The sequence below is a fragment of the Schistocerca nitens genome, chromosome 4 (assembly GCF_023898315.1).
Source record: "Schistocerca nitens isolate TAMUIC-IGC-003100 chromosome 4, iqSchNite1.1, whole genome shotgun sequence".
Taxonomy (NCBI): Eukaryota; Metazoa; Arthropoda; class Insecta; order Orthoptera; family Acrididae; genus Schistocerca; species Schistocerca nitens.
Window position 1 is genome coordinate 786,969,354 of NC_064617.1, and position 14,015 is coordinate 786,983,368.

General features: G+C 41.4%; 1 protein-coding gene across 1 annotated transcript in view; it reads right to left on the reverse strand.

Annotated features, from left to right (window-relative positions):
- LOC126253158 (gem-associated protein 5) overlaps nucleotides 1-14,015 on the reverse strand; it is a 413,052-nt gene that overhangs the window by 170,163 nt on the left and 228,874 nt on the right. The gene's annotated exons all lie outside the window — the stretch shown is intronic.

Below are 14,015 nucleotides of genomic sequence, written 5' to 3' on the forward strand. Positions count from 1 at the left end.
AGAAGAAGGAGCCGCTGGCTCCGAAAGATTGTAAACTTTAATACCTTTATTCATGTGTTCTCCTGCCATTGGGAAGTAGATTCCATTATTTCTTCAAAAATTGATTACTTTTGTTGCTATGTTAGCCCGTGTAGTCACAAATTTTGCTTGATATCCACTACAATCCTATTTTTGATAACAAGCACAGATGTGGTACTCAGTCAAACGCTTTTCAAAAATCCTGAAATACAGCATCTACCTGACTGCTTTGATCTATGGCTTTCAGTACGTCAAAAGATAAAAGAATGAGTTGGGCTTCACATGATTGATGTTTTGGAATCTGTGCTAGTTGGCATGAGGAGATCATTCTGTTTGAAATACCTCATTACATTTGAGCTCAGAGTATATTGTAAGATTCTACAACAAATGGATGTCAAGGATACTGATCAGTAGTTTTGTGCATCACTTTTTCCACTCTTCTCGTAGACAGGTGTGATCTGTGCTTTCTTCCGACTACTGGGAATGGTTTTTTGTTTGATCGATCTAAGGCAGATTGCAGTTAAAAGAGGGGCTAACTCAGCCGCAAAATCAGTATAGAATCTGACAGGGTTCCCATCCTTGGTGTCCAGTGAGACTCAAAAACAATTCCCTGTGTTTTCCAAGTTTTCTAGGCCAATTTTTGATTTTTCCAGGGTCACACTGTGCTTAGAGCCTACCCAGTTTTGATTGATTTTATGACAAAAACTAAAAATTTTGCCAACATGTAGGAAGTAATGAGGGATATACTCAGAGTTCAAAGAAAAAAAATTAGTTTAAAATGAACATGGTTTATTTTAACCAAAAAATAAACGTACCGGGATATGACAACAGAATTAAGTGGAAAATGTGTTGTGGATGGGAGGATGGGAGGGGGGACCACAGGAAAATTAGATGGTTCAGTCACATTAATTTAACCACTGCCTGTGTTTGAAATCAATGTCCAAGAACTACTCACCGATGGATGTGGCAGCACTAGTAGGGGATGGTATGGTATATAAAGACCATTGGGTGACACAGAATGTAGTGCAGTTGTTGTCGTAATGCGGACATGGAGCAATTTATCTGATGTCTAAAAGGGTATGATTGTTGGCTTTCGGGCCAAAGGTGGAAGCATTTTCATTCCTGCTAAATTTGTAAACTGTTCAAATACTGCTGTGGTATAGTATAGTGTGCATGGTAGTATGGTGCTACAGGGAAATTTTCACCTGCAGCAGAGAGTGCAGTGATATGAAACTTCCTGGCAGATTAAAACTGTGTGATGGACCATACTTGAACTCGGGACCTTTGCCTTTCTTGGACAAGGTCCTGAATTTGAGTCTCAGTCTGGCACACAGTTTTAATCTGACAGGACAAAATGGCACTATCTAACAACGCATTGAGGCAACAGTGGTACATCACAGGCCATAGGTGATGGAGGGGAATTACGGCTGCAGAGATGTGTATGGGTAAACAGACGTGCAACTGTTGCAAAACTGTCCATTTAGATGAATCACAGGGATACCAATGGTGTCTCCTCAATGACTGTTCAGCGAATGTTGCTGCCATTGGCCCTCCACAGCAAGCACCTAGTTCATGCACCTACGCTGACTGCTGTTCAGTGGCAATTACGTCTGGAATTTGCAAACTAATAACAGCTACTGGACATCCACTGAGTGTTCTGGTGAACCTAGTTTTGTTCCATCAGACAGATGGCTGTTGGTGAGTATGACATGAAAGTCTGAAAGCAAGGGTCCAGGCCAAAGGGACAAATTTTATGGTCTGTGGGAATGTTTTTGCGGCATTCCCTGGATGACGTCATTCTGGAAGGCCCAATGGATCAACACAAGCACGTATCTGGTCTTGGAGATCATATTCAGGATTTTGGCAGTTGGTCCATTAATGTGACTGGACAGTGTGGAATGAGACTTGGTAGCAAAGGAAGTATGAAGTAACATTATTAATAACTAGTCAAATTAGGAACAATCAGCTGTTGGCAGCACACAAGACATAAAAATGAAGAGCATTATATGTGCAAGTAAAAAATTACACTTTTTACATAGAGATTTAAGAATGAAATCCAAATACCATCTGAACAAAATGATTTGAGGAAGGAACAGTAACAGACAAACAGTCCACGGGTGTATTGCTTGTTCATGGTGTCCAACGGGCACAATATTTCATGATAAGACATGTCGCCATTAATGAACTGAGCTTCTGAGGTCGCGTGGCCAACTAATATCCCCTGCCCCCAAAAGCCATCCCTTCTACGGTCCGCGGTTGGGGAGATGCTAGCGTTGTCATCTGTGGCAGCATTGATGCAAGCGCTCTATTCATCCTAATCACCAAATCATTTTGTTTCCTGAGAGTCTTCTTGATTAAACTCAGTGCTGGTTCCCAAGTCTTGCTGAGATTATAGCAGCAATCTCAATTGCTGAGATCGTCCCTGGTGCGAATTTCTATGGCCCCTCTATCGACACTGTCCCAGTATTTGGAAGTCTGCGTCAAGATCCTGGTACATTCATTCTCCATTGTGTTATTCTCAGACAAATAGTTCACTGCAACCGCTGACTTGTTGGGATACATGAGTCGAGTGTGACTCTGGTGTTCTTGGCAACGATCTTTAACAGTGTACTCTGTCTGTCCAATATAATCTTTCGACATTGGCATGGAATCTGGTATATACTGGCCTTCCCCAAACCGAGCTCACCTCTGAGGCTTCTCAATGATGCCCACTTTTATTGGGTGGGCAAAAGGCAATCTTTACTCAGTGCTTCCTTAATGTGCTTCCGATTTTTCTAATAGTGTGCCAGTGTATGGTATAAAGGCAGTGGCTGCCTCTTCCTCTTCCATCTCCACAGGTTGTACTGTTGTGGGGTGAAGAGCGCATCTCGTGTGTTTTCTGGATACCTGTTATTTCGAAATACAGTTCTGAGGTTTTCCAGTTCCTCAGGCAGACACTCTGCATCTGAAATAGAGGATGACCAGTGTACTGGTGCTTTTAGTACCCCATTCCTCAGCTAAGAGTGGTGGCAACTGTCTGTATGCAAATACAGGTCAGTGTCTGTCTTCTTCTGGTACGTGCCATGAACCAAGGTGTCATCAGCTCTTCTCCTGGCCATGAAGTCCATGAATGGCAGGTAATCTTCCTTCTGCTTCCGTCTCCATAGTGAATTTAATGTTGGGATGTATGGAGTTAAAATGTGTAAGGAAGTCAGCAAGTTTGCCCCTTCTGTGGAGCCATATAACGAAAGTGCCATTCAAATAAAGAAAAAACAAATGGGTTTCAATTTGGAGACGGCAGGGCTTCTTCCTTGAAGTATGCCATACACAAATTCACAACCACAAGTGAGAGCGGGTTGTCTACTGTGACTCCTCCTATTTGCTCATAGTAATCTCCATTAAACTGAAAATATGTGGAGGCCAGGACATGCCTAAAAATCCAGTGGTCTGTGTGTCAAATTTCTAACCAATAAGTTCTAGTGACTCTCATAGAGGTACCCTGGTGAACAATGAAATGACATCAGAACTCACCAGGATATCCGAGTCTTTCACTCTGAAGTTGTTGAGACATTTTACAAAAACCACGGAACTGCAGATATGATGAGTGCATTTACCCACAAGAGGGCTTAGTATTTCTATCAGGTAATTTGTCAGCAAATATATAGGTGCCCTAATGGTGCTGACAGTCTGGTGCAAAGGCACCTCATCTTTGTGGACTCTAGGAAGTCCATAAAGTTTTGAGAGTACAAGTCCTTAAGGTAACAGTTTCCTGGCAACCCCCTCTTGTAAACACGTGTCCTTGAGAAGAGCCCTAGTATCGTTCTTCGCCTTCTTTGTGGGGTGAGTGTTGGTCTTCCAGTAGGAGACTTCATCTAGCTGGCTCTGCATTATCCCAAAGTAGTCCTTGTGGGGAAGAACAACAGTTGCGCTGCTTTTGTCAGGAAGTAAGACAACACTCTCAGGGCACCATCTCAGGTCCCAAATGGCCGCCCTTTCTCTGCTGGTAATGTATGATTTCAAAAGCTTAGTTCTTGTCAGAGCATGGCAGGTTTCACAACATACTTCTTCAGCTGTTTTAGGCAGTAGTCGTGCTGCAAACTGTTCAACTGTGCTGATGATGTCCATGACCGAAGTGGGAGCAAAGTTAACTCCCTTCTCAGGAAATGAAACTGCATCATTACTCCGCTCCAAGTCAGTCAGATTCCTTCTCAGGAAATGAAACTGCATCATTACTCCGCTCCAAGTCAGTCACATTGTTCACGGTCTTACTTGGTGCCTCCAGTGATGAATTGTCAGAGAGACGTGACAACTTTAATATTTGACGTCCTGTAGCTTTCCTTTGAGCAGAATTGGCTGCCACCCAGGTAACACTATAAATCCAGTGCTAGGTCCAATAATTAAAACGATTAGCCAACTGCAAATATCATCTACATAGTTCCTGGGAAGTATACTCAAGGCTCCAGTGAGAAAAGTACACTCTCTCATGTATCAAGGCAAGGCTGGCCCACTTTTCAGTTTTCCTGGCTGCTGCAGAATCGGTGTGCTGCCTGACCTTAGCAAAGTTCGGCACAACATCTCTTCAGAAATGCTAGAGCACTCAGCAAAAGGCATCTCTGATGGTAAAGCTTGTCGAATTTCTTCATGCTGTGATACATCTCCTCCCCATAAAGTTCTATGATGTGATTCTTTAGTTTCTCCCAATTTATTTGTCGACCAAACAGTCCACAGGTGTACTTCCGGTTCATTGTGTCCAACGGCCACAATATTTTGGTGATCAGATGTGTTGCTAGTGTCAGATGCACTAACGAATTTAGCTCCAGAGGGCACACGGCCCACTATATCCACTACCCCTGCAAGGCATTCCATCTGTGGTCCGCACCATGTCCTTGCTTCGGCGGTTACAGAGACACTAGCATTGACATCTGTGGTATGGATGATGTAGGTGCTCTGTTCGCCCAGGTCACCAGATCGTTTTGTTTGCTGAGAGTATTCTTGACTAAACTCAGTGCTGACTCCCAAGCCTTCAAGCCTTGCTAAGATTAAGCCCCAATTTCGGTTGAGAGATCGTCCCTGGTGTGAATTGTTATGACATCTCCAACAACGCTGTCTCGGTATCTGGAACACTGTGCCAACATCCTGGCACTTTCAAACACTATTGCGTGATTCTCAGACAAACAATGCCCTGTGACTGCTGACTAACTGGGATACACGAGTCGAGTGTGCCCCTGGCGTTCTCGGCAACGATCTTCAGCAGTGCTCCCTGCCTGTCCAGTACATGTCTTTTAACACTAACATGGAATCCAGTACATGCTGACTGTCTGCAAACTGAGATCATCTTTGATTTCAAAGAGGATCTCAGTTTGCGGAAGGCCAGAGTATAACAGATTCCATGTCAGTGTGGGAAGACATATGAGGCGTGTTCAAAAAGTAAGGTTACTTTATATTTTTATGAAAAAATACTTATTTATTCATCAATATGCATGTTGTTCCCTTCAAAGTAATCCCCCTCAGATACAGTACACTTGTGCCAACACTTCTTCCAATCCTCAAAGCATTTCTCATAAGCACTTTTTGGTACAGCCTTGAGTACTTCGAGCGATGAAGTTTTTATTTCCTCAATCGTTGAAAATCTTCATCCTTTTATAGATCTCTCCAGTCTGGGAACAGGAAAAAGGAAAGGGGCCAAATTCGGTGAATATGGCAGCTGAGGCACGGTTATTGTGTTGTTTTTGGCCAAAAAATCTCTCAAGCAATGATGAATGAGCAGGTGCATTGTCTTGATGCAAAAGCCATGAATTGGTTTTCCGTAATTCTCGACTTTTTTGTCTATTGCTTCTCGCAAACAGCTCATAACATCAAGGTAATACTCATTACTGACCCTACGACCTTGAGGCAAAAATTCATGATGCATTACGCCACAGTAATTGAAAGAAACAGTGAGCGGAACTTTGACATTTGATCGAACTTGGCATGCTTTTCTCGGTCTTGGCTCTGCGGGATGCTTCCATTGGGATGACTGGGCTTTGATTTCGATGTCATAACTGTAAACCTATGTATCATCACCAGTTATGACCCTTTCCAGCCAATCAGTATCATCACTGATGTCATTCAAGAGCTCCTGAGCGATGCTCATGCGACAGTTCTACTGATTAGAATTGAGACATTCTAGAACAAACTTCACTGATGCACATGTCATGCACAAAACATCAGAAAAATTTGCACGACAAGAGCCGACTGATATGCCAACATTCTCAGCAACTTCTCTTAAAATAATCCGACAATTTTCGAAAACAATTTTCTTCACAGCTTCATTATCACCTGTTATTGATGTGCTGGGGCATCCAGAGCAAAGTTCATCATTGGCATCTCCTCGGCCATCTTGGAAGAGCTTGTATCATTCGTAAACATTTTTTTAAATTTAGAGCAGACTCACCATATACCACTGTCAAAATTTCAAGTGTTTTAGCAATTTGATTCCATTTTTCACACAAAATTTGATGCAAATTCGTTGCTCCACTTTTATAATAATCGAAAATCGTCAAGCACACTAAGACAGGTGTAACCTTTCTATCTGTCAAACACTAAGTATGCTGTTCACTTGAAACAGTGAACATATGTCTGGGATGTGTGTACCAACATAATAAAAAATATGAATAATGTAATTTACATTGCCTGCAAAATTTGAAAAGTCACCTTACTTTCTGAACAGCCCTCATATATTGGACAGACAGGACACACCATTTAAGATCATTGCCGAGAAAACCCGAGGCATGCTCAACTCATGCATCCCAACATGTCCACAGTTGTAGAGCACTGTTTGTCCAAGAATCACATGATGGAGTATGAACGTACCAGGATCTTGGCACAGGCTTCCAAATACTGGGACAGCATTATTAAAGAGATCATAGAAATTCGCAACAGGGAAAATGTCACCAACCAAGTCTGTGGCTATAATTTTAGTATGACTTGGGAATCAGCACTAAGTTTAATCATGAAGACTTTCAGCAGACAAAACGATCTGGCGACAAGGGAAAACAGGGCATCTACATCAACACTACCACAGATGCCGACATTTGCATCTCTGTGACCCCTGACACAAAGACAGGTGTGCGGATCACAGGTGGAACGGCTCTCAGGTTAGGGGATATAGTCAGAAGCATACCCTCAGGAGTTCAGTTTGCCAGCGCACCGGATGATGGCGACATGTCTGAATGTCTGATCGCCGAAATAGTGTGTCCGTTGGACACTATGAACTGGCACAGCATATCGATGGACTGCTTGCTCAACAAATATGCTAGGAGAAACTGATGAATCACAGTAATACACTAGTCTAACGAGGACACATAAATGGACAGTAAGTCGCAAACAAGTAGTTGCAGTAATAGAATTACTACCTCAATCAGATAAATCTCTTTCTCACCTCTTTCCACGAGCTTTGTTTTTTTATAGTTTGTAGTGCTCTTAGGTTGTCTCTACTCACGTTTTTCTTTCTCTCATTTTCTTCTGATGACTTCTCAACTGTCCTTTCCTCTGGTACTATGTCATGGCACCTATCACATGCATTTCTAAAGCTGTGTATTAACTGTTTTGTGATGATTACAGATCAACCCCCCCCCCCCCCCCCAAGTGACCTTCATGACATTGCCAACAGTATGAACAGCTATGAGAAAGGTTTCAGTCAAATTTTTACCAGAATGGAGTTGTCAGAGAAACCTCTTCTAAGGCTGGCACAGTCATGGAAAAGACTGCAAGAAATCCTGATAAATCTCTTCAAATTTTCATGTCTACTCTTCACCCAAATGGCCAAATCCAGAACTGACTGATGCGAACATGATCCCCATCAAATTCTTTGAGGACTTCCTTTACTGACATCATCTCCACTAAACTTTGGAACTCATCGGCAAAGGCGCCATCATCATGTCCGCCAAAGCAATATAAGGTAGTGAGACATATCAATGCAGTGCATAACTGTCTATTCTCATGGTCAGCATTAATTGGCACTTCGGGGACAGAACATGGAACGCCTTTCATAAAGAAATAAGCCAGGGGCTATTCATCCATAATTGTGGATACCATAGTCTTCACAAATGTAAGGCACTAATTCTGGAACACCAAGATATATTTCTCCGATATGTAATATTGACCCAGATCTTCACTGCTTCTTACCTGATGTCCACTTTCTGAGGCTGCTACTGATTTTATTGTTATTCAGATCTGTGCTGATGCTACACTGTTTCTACAAACTTCTGCTTGGACAAATTTTCTCAATTAATTCTTTGACAACCAACAACAGGGAATTACAGAAGAAAGGAGTTACACAAGCATATCACTGAAATTTAGTCATAAACAAGTCAACCTGAGCAGCCACAGTTTCAAAAAAGGTGAAATGAACTGTCAGCATCTTGCTCCTAAACGACTCACACACTACCTCGTAGTTAAGACTCCCAGGAATTACAGTAGTGACCTTAGGCTTTGGTTTTGCCCACTTCTGCTCCTTCTTCACTCTTTCTACAGCCTTTACACATTTTTAAACATTTGCTGAGCCCAGACAGGCACAATTTTATTTTCCACCCAACAAACAGCACAAAGCTTCTGTGGGAAAACAGATGTGCTTGTAATATTGTTAAAATCAGCTTGGCAGGAGGGAACATTGAGAAGATTACACAAAGTTCTCAGAAACTGAACAAGATTCCAACTAAAGCTAGTAAAACCTCTCTTAAAGCCATCTGGCACAATATGTAGGCCACATGTCCCAAAGTCCATAAGCATGGTACCCTCTCAATTACCCTTGCCTTTGAGCTGGCTTTTCAGCTCTCTTAGGAATGCTTCATTAACACAATGGCCATCCATGGACAAATGAATAACTTGCGTTTTTAGATTTACCTCAGATTGGATGCACCTGCCTCAAATTCAACTAAATCTTTTATAGCACTTTTTTTCAAAAACACTGAAGTGAGGTACCAGCTTGAAACATGGCACAACCACTATTCCAAAAACATGCAAACATATCAAACACCATCACTATCACATCACATGCAGCAACACTCTCCTGTAGTTGTTTTGTGAAAAATGGCTCCAGTCTAAATGCAATGCCGCATTTTATTTTTGACTTCTGAAGCTGCATTTTAGAGGCAATGTTACTGGCTGCTAAGGTGCCAATGTCCTGAGAAGACTGGTGCCTCACAGCAGCCAACAGATAGAAATGGATCTCTGTCTTCATCATGGCAGCCCTCTGCACATAATCTAGTATCATCAGCCACAGTCCAGAAGTTCCTGTAGTAGGTGCTTGATGTGACTGCCTCAGGGTAATGCCTGGTAGCTAGGACACACCACAATTGCATGATGCACTCCCTGCTTGCATTGCAGCAGACTAAAAGTACATGGAAGCTGATCAGAAATACTGCTTTTTTTCACTGAAACTGGTTATTTTATTTCCGGTACACATGGTGAATCAAGGGCCTCATCAAGATTGTCCTTTCCATTGTCGGAGTTGACATTTAGCTGAAGGCATCCAGAGGTGGCAGGTGGCACTGCAGAGGCCATGTTCAATGCAATAGCAAAAGTTGAACTGACAGTCGCATACGGAGCAAAAATCACAAACTCATGTCTATTTGCAGCGAACAGCATGGATATAGACAATGTAAGCTTCCTAGCAGCCTGGAGCCCAGCTTACTTCTTTCCTTTGCAAGACTGGACAAGGTTTGCTTGTCTGTATTTCTGAGTGACAAGTTGGTTTTAGACAACGTGAACCAAACATTGAATTTTTCAGATGTGTGCTCTACGATCCACCAAAATTCTCGATACTCAGTCCAGCAAGGGTTGAATGCACATTTACAGTTCATTGAGTAAGCCTGAGGTAACATAGGCGTTAGACAGGATCATACTTAAAACAACAAAGTGAGATGTGATCCAAGAGTTCACAGAGACAGGATGCCACTAGAAAATTTCACAACTGTGCTTTTTTCTTTGTCATGAGCAACTTCCACCACTCCCCCTCACTTGTGTGTCTCCCTGAGTGGGTCCAAAGCAAAGTGATAAAATCTTCCTTGCATGTGTGTAATTGAAAGTAGTTTATGTTCACTAAAACCCACAGCAGAATTGGAAATACTGGCCATTGTGGGTAGAAGTGATGCAAAAAGTCATCTCACCCCCATACCTTAGGCAACTACTTCCACAGTCCCCACTCAACATCTGACCCCCTGCATTCCACTGCAAGCTTTAGCTCAATGTCAATTAAGCCAACAACTACATGCTGAAGCCCCAATGACTCCTGGTTAGTGTTCTAATTACACAATAAGGTTGCTACCACTAAAGATCTCTAATCAATCTTATTTGTACACAACATAATGAGATAGACAGCTGTTAGCATGCCCAACAGTAATTTTTTGTTTTATGTCCAAAAAATGAACTGTGTGCAAACCTATCACACCCTAGTATTCCTGGTTCCAAATTAATGGATTTGAATAGGCCACAACCTCCCCTAAAAGCACATGTCTTTGTGATAAAAACCATGTTAGCAAACAAAGCAGTACATCTGAAAAGATGTAAATGTAAACCACCCAAACACATCACAGATCCTTGAGCATCACATTGTGTTACAAACACAAAGAATCATGACACAACAACCAACTAGCATAGCATAGCATGGCCAGGCTATGGTGAGAGGCATACCAGCTATTCCATGTAAACAACAACAAACCTCTGCATACCTCATCTGGACTTGGCCAGGCTGAGCTGGTTGGCTTGCTGCTGATGGTGAACAGTTAGCACAGTACTGCATCAAGCCAAGCAGAATGCAGACAAATGCCTCTGGCCAAAATCAAATGAGACATCATGTCTTTCCAGGGTTTTTATGGAAAATGGAAAAATTTCTTGTGTTCCCTAGAACAAAAAAATTCCCTGAGATTTCCCTATCTTCTAGGTTTTTCAGGATGCTGGACATCCTGCCATTGAGCCCTAGCAGGAAGAAAGGAAGACTGATTTTAATTCCTGTTGACATCAAGGCCATCAGAGACTGAGCAAGTTCGGATTATGTCGATGGGGAAGGAAAACATCCGTCCCTCTGAAAGAAACCATCCCACAGGAAACCTAAATCTGGATGGATGGATGTGAGTTTGAACCACTGTCCTACTGAATGCGAGTCCAGTGTGCCTTTGGGCCCTGAAGCTTTATTCATGTTTAAGGATTTCAGCTCTTTCTTACCATCAATGACTCTAATATTTGTTTCAAGCACCTTTTCAGTGACATGAGGATTACATTGGAGGCAATGCTCCTGAGTGTTCCTTGGTAAAGATGCAGCTCATAAACAGAATGAACAAGGATGGGTAGTAAAAACAACTGTCCTTTTGAAACATACTGTCAGGCCATTACCCCCAGCTAATTTAGGGAAAATCTGAAGCTCGAAGGCTTTACAGACAATCACACCCCAGTCCTCTTGAATATGAACCTGTGGTCTTAATCATTACACCATCTTAATCAATGAACAAGTCACAAGTGATGAGAGTGATGACTGGAAACATACAATGGATAAAGATTTTATGAAGACAACGTGGATGCTTTAAAATTTCAAATCGTTCGCAAGATGAATGAAAATCACAAATGGTCGAAAATGAAAATAGTGATATTCTAGAAATACTGCCAAATGAAGTACATAAAGCCACTTGAAGTATGAAAAAAGGAATTTTTCAGTAGAAATGATTAAAGCAGGAGGATAAGTCATACAAAAGGAGTACAAGCGATGTTGGTGCAGTAACTGTGGTGGCAAACTTCCACTAACAAATGTAAACAACAGAGGCACAGTAACTGTGGTGGCAACTTCCAGTAGCAACTGTAAACAACAGAGGCACAGTAACTTTGATAGCAGTTTGAACTGACAACTGTAAACAACAGAAGTGCATTCAACCGATCAGTTGTTAGCAGGCAGTGTTAAGTATTGGTTATGTGCCTGTAGTGTGTCAATGTTGTAATAAATCTTAATGAAGCAATATCTCTAAATCAAGTGTTCAAGACATTCTCCAGAATGTTTTGAAGAAGGCGAAAGTGTGACCCAAATCTGTTCCTCACACCTTGACTTCCGAAGAAAAATGATGCATGTTCACCTGCAATGACTTGATTGAAATCCAAAATGTGAAAAATTCTTTTCTCACATGGGAGGGGTGTCACAGGTTATGAGACTTGGTGTCAATACAAACCTACCACAGAAGGACAAAGTATAGAAATTCACATGAAGTGTCAGCACTTTGACAATATAAATGACATTCAAGACTGTCACGCGCGAGTTGAACAACATTGCAAACAATGTTTCCAACAGTTGCACTTGGTTGTATTAATGTTCAGTAAATCAAAGTGTAAATGTAAGTGTAGGTGTAGGTGTTGGTGTGTGTGTGTGTGTGTGTGTGTGTGTGTGTGTGGAGGGGGGGGGGAAGAGATATGTAAACTATCTATTGCATTTAAGCCACCATCTTAAAACATTTTTCTATTTTTTTATGAAGCCAGTCCCGAAACTATTTGGACTTACAGAGTATACCTATTCACTAAACTTACCAACAACACAAAGAAAAACATTACATTTTTAAAAAAGCAAATGAACAAGCAGCTATCAGTAGCTGGTGTACCATGGTGTACCATTCACAAGGTGCGAACAAAATTTAGAAACAGGCCAAAAGTACAAATCACAACTTTGAAACTCTTAGATTTTGAGAAAGCTTTCGACTCAGATTCAACCAAATCTACACTAAATAACCTTATGAAGTAAGGAACTTGTTCAACCTATGTTAGTATACTGGAGAATACATATGTGAACATTATAGATTTCATCAGGTTTCTTCAGGATACTCACAAATACAAAAAAGAACAAGGTGTCAGGCACAGAGATTCTTTAATGAAAACTATTCTCAACAGCACCAGATGTAATTTTTAGACCTCAAATGCATAATATATACACTGAAAAGAAATAGCATGCACAGTAAAAACAATCTGGATTGGTTTTGGTTAAGTAAATGACGTTTTCAAAACAAAGATTATACAGTGTCTGAAATGGAAAGACAAAACTGTAAATTTGAAAGGTGACAGAATGGCCAGTACTTGGCTTCAAGATGTGAAACTTCAGTGTAGCTAACAGACACTTAAAAGAATACTCAGCTTTTGATCTGTCAGTTCCTTTCACAGGAACAAATGAGGAATATGTTTGAGAAGATTGAGAAGAGGTACCAAACTAATTGTGAGGACAAGAGGGGCGGAGGGGAGAGGCATGAAGGAGGCCTGAGTGGTCTTCCCCCTCCTTCCCAACCTATCCCTCTTTCCTCTCATGGGAAGGAAAAAACACTTCTGATTACTAGGGAGTTTCTTTACCTTTAAATTTGCCAACTGAACATACTGCAATTGTCGCCTGAAGTAAGTATCATTGTTGTTGATGATGTCAACACTGGACTATGCAGTCTTTTGTTGCAAGTTATTTCTGAAATACCCTTTTTTATTCCAGCTTTAAAACTGTGGTTTTTGTTGAGGTCTTCTGTCCAAAGAGAGGTTTGTGGCAGTCCTCCATGCTACTCCATCCCATGCAAACCTCTTCATCTCTGATAACAACTGCCATTTGAACTTACTTATTGTAGTCAGACCTTGGTCTCTCACTGTAATTACCCCCCCCCCCCCCCCTCCCAACGCACAAACTTCCCTCTATTACCAAACTGATGATTCCTACCAGCCTCAGGATGTCTCCTATCAACCAGTCACTCCTTTTTCTTTGAACTAGTACTCTGAGACAAGTACTCCTCTCTCCCAACATGACCTTCAATGTTTATATTTGAAAAGAAGAGCAACATCTATTTATCAAATGTTGAAACAGGGATAACTGAGTAGGATTTCTGGCATAAAAACTTCACAATGATTACCGTAACCTTTATTTATTTTCCACATTTCCTACAGACCATTTCTGATGAAATACCTACATATTATAAATTGTTGGGATGTATTTGTATGTGTGTCAGCTCCGCAAACTGTTAAAAGTACAATCAGATATT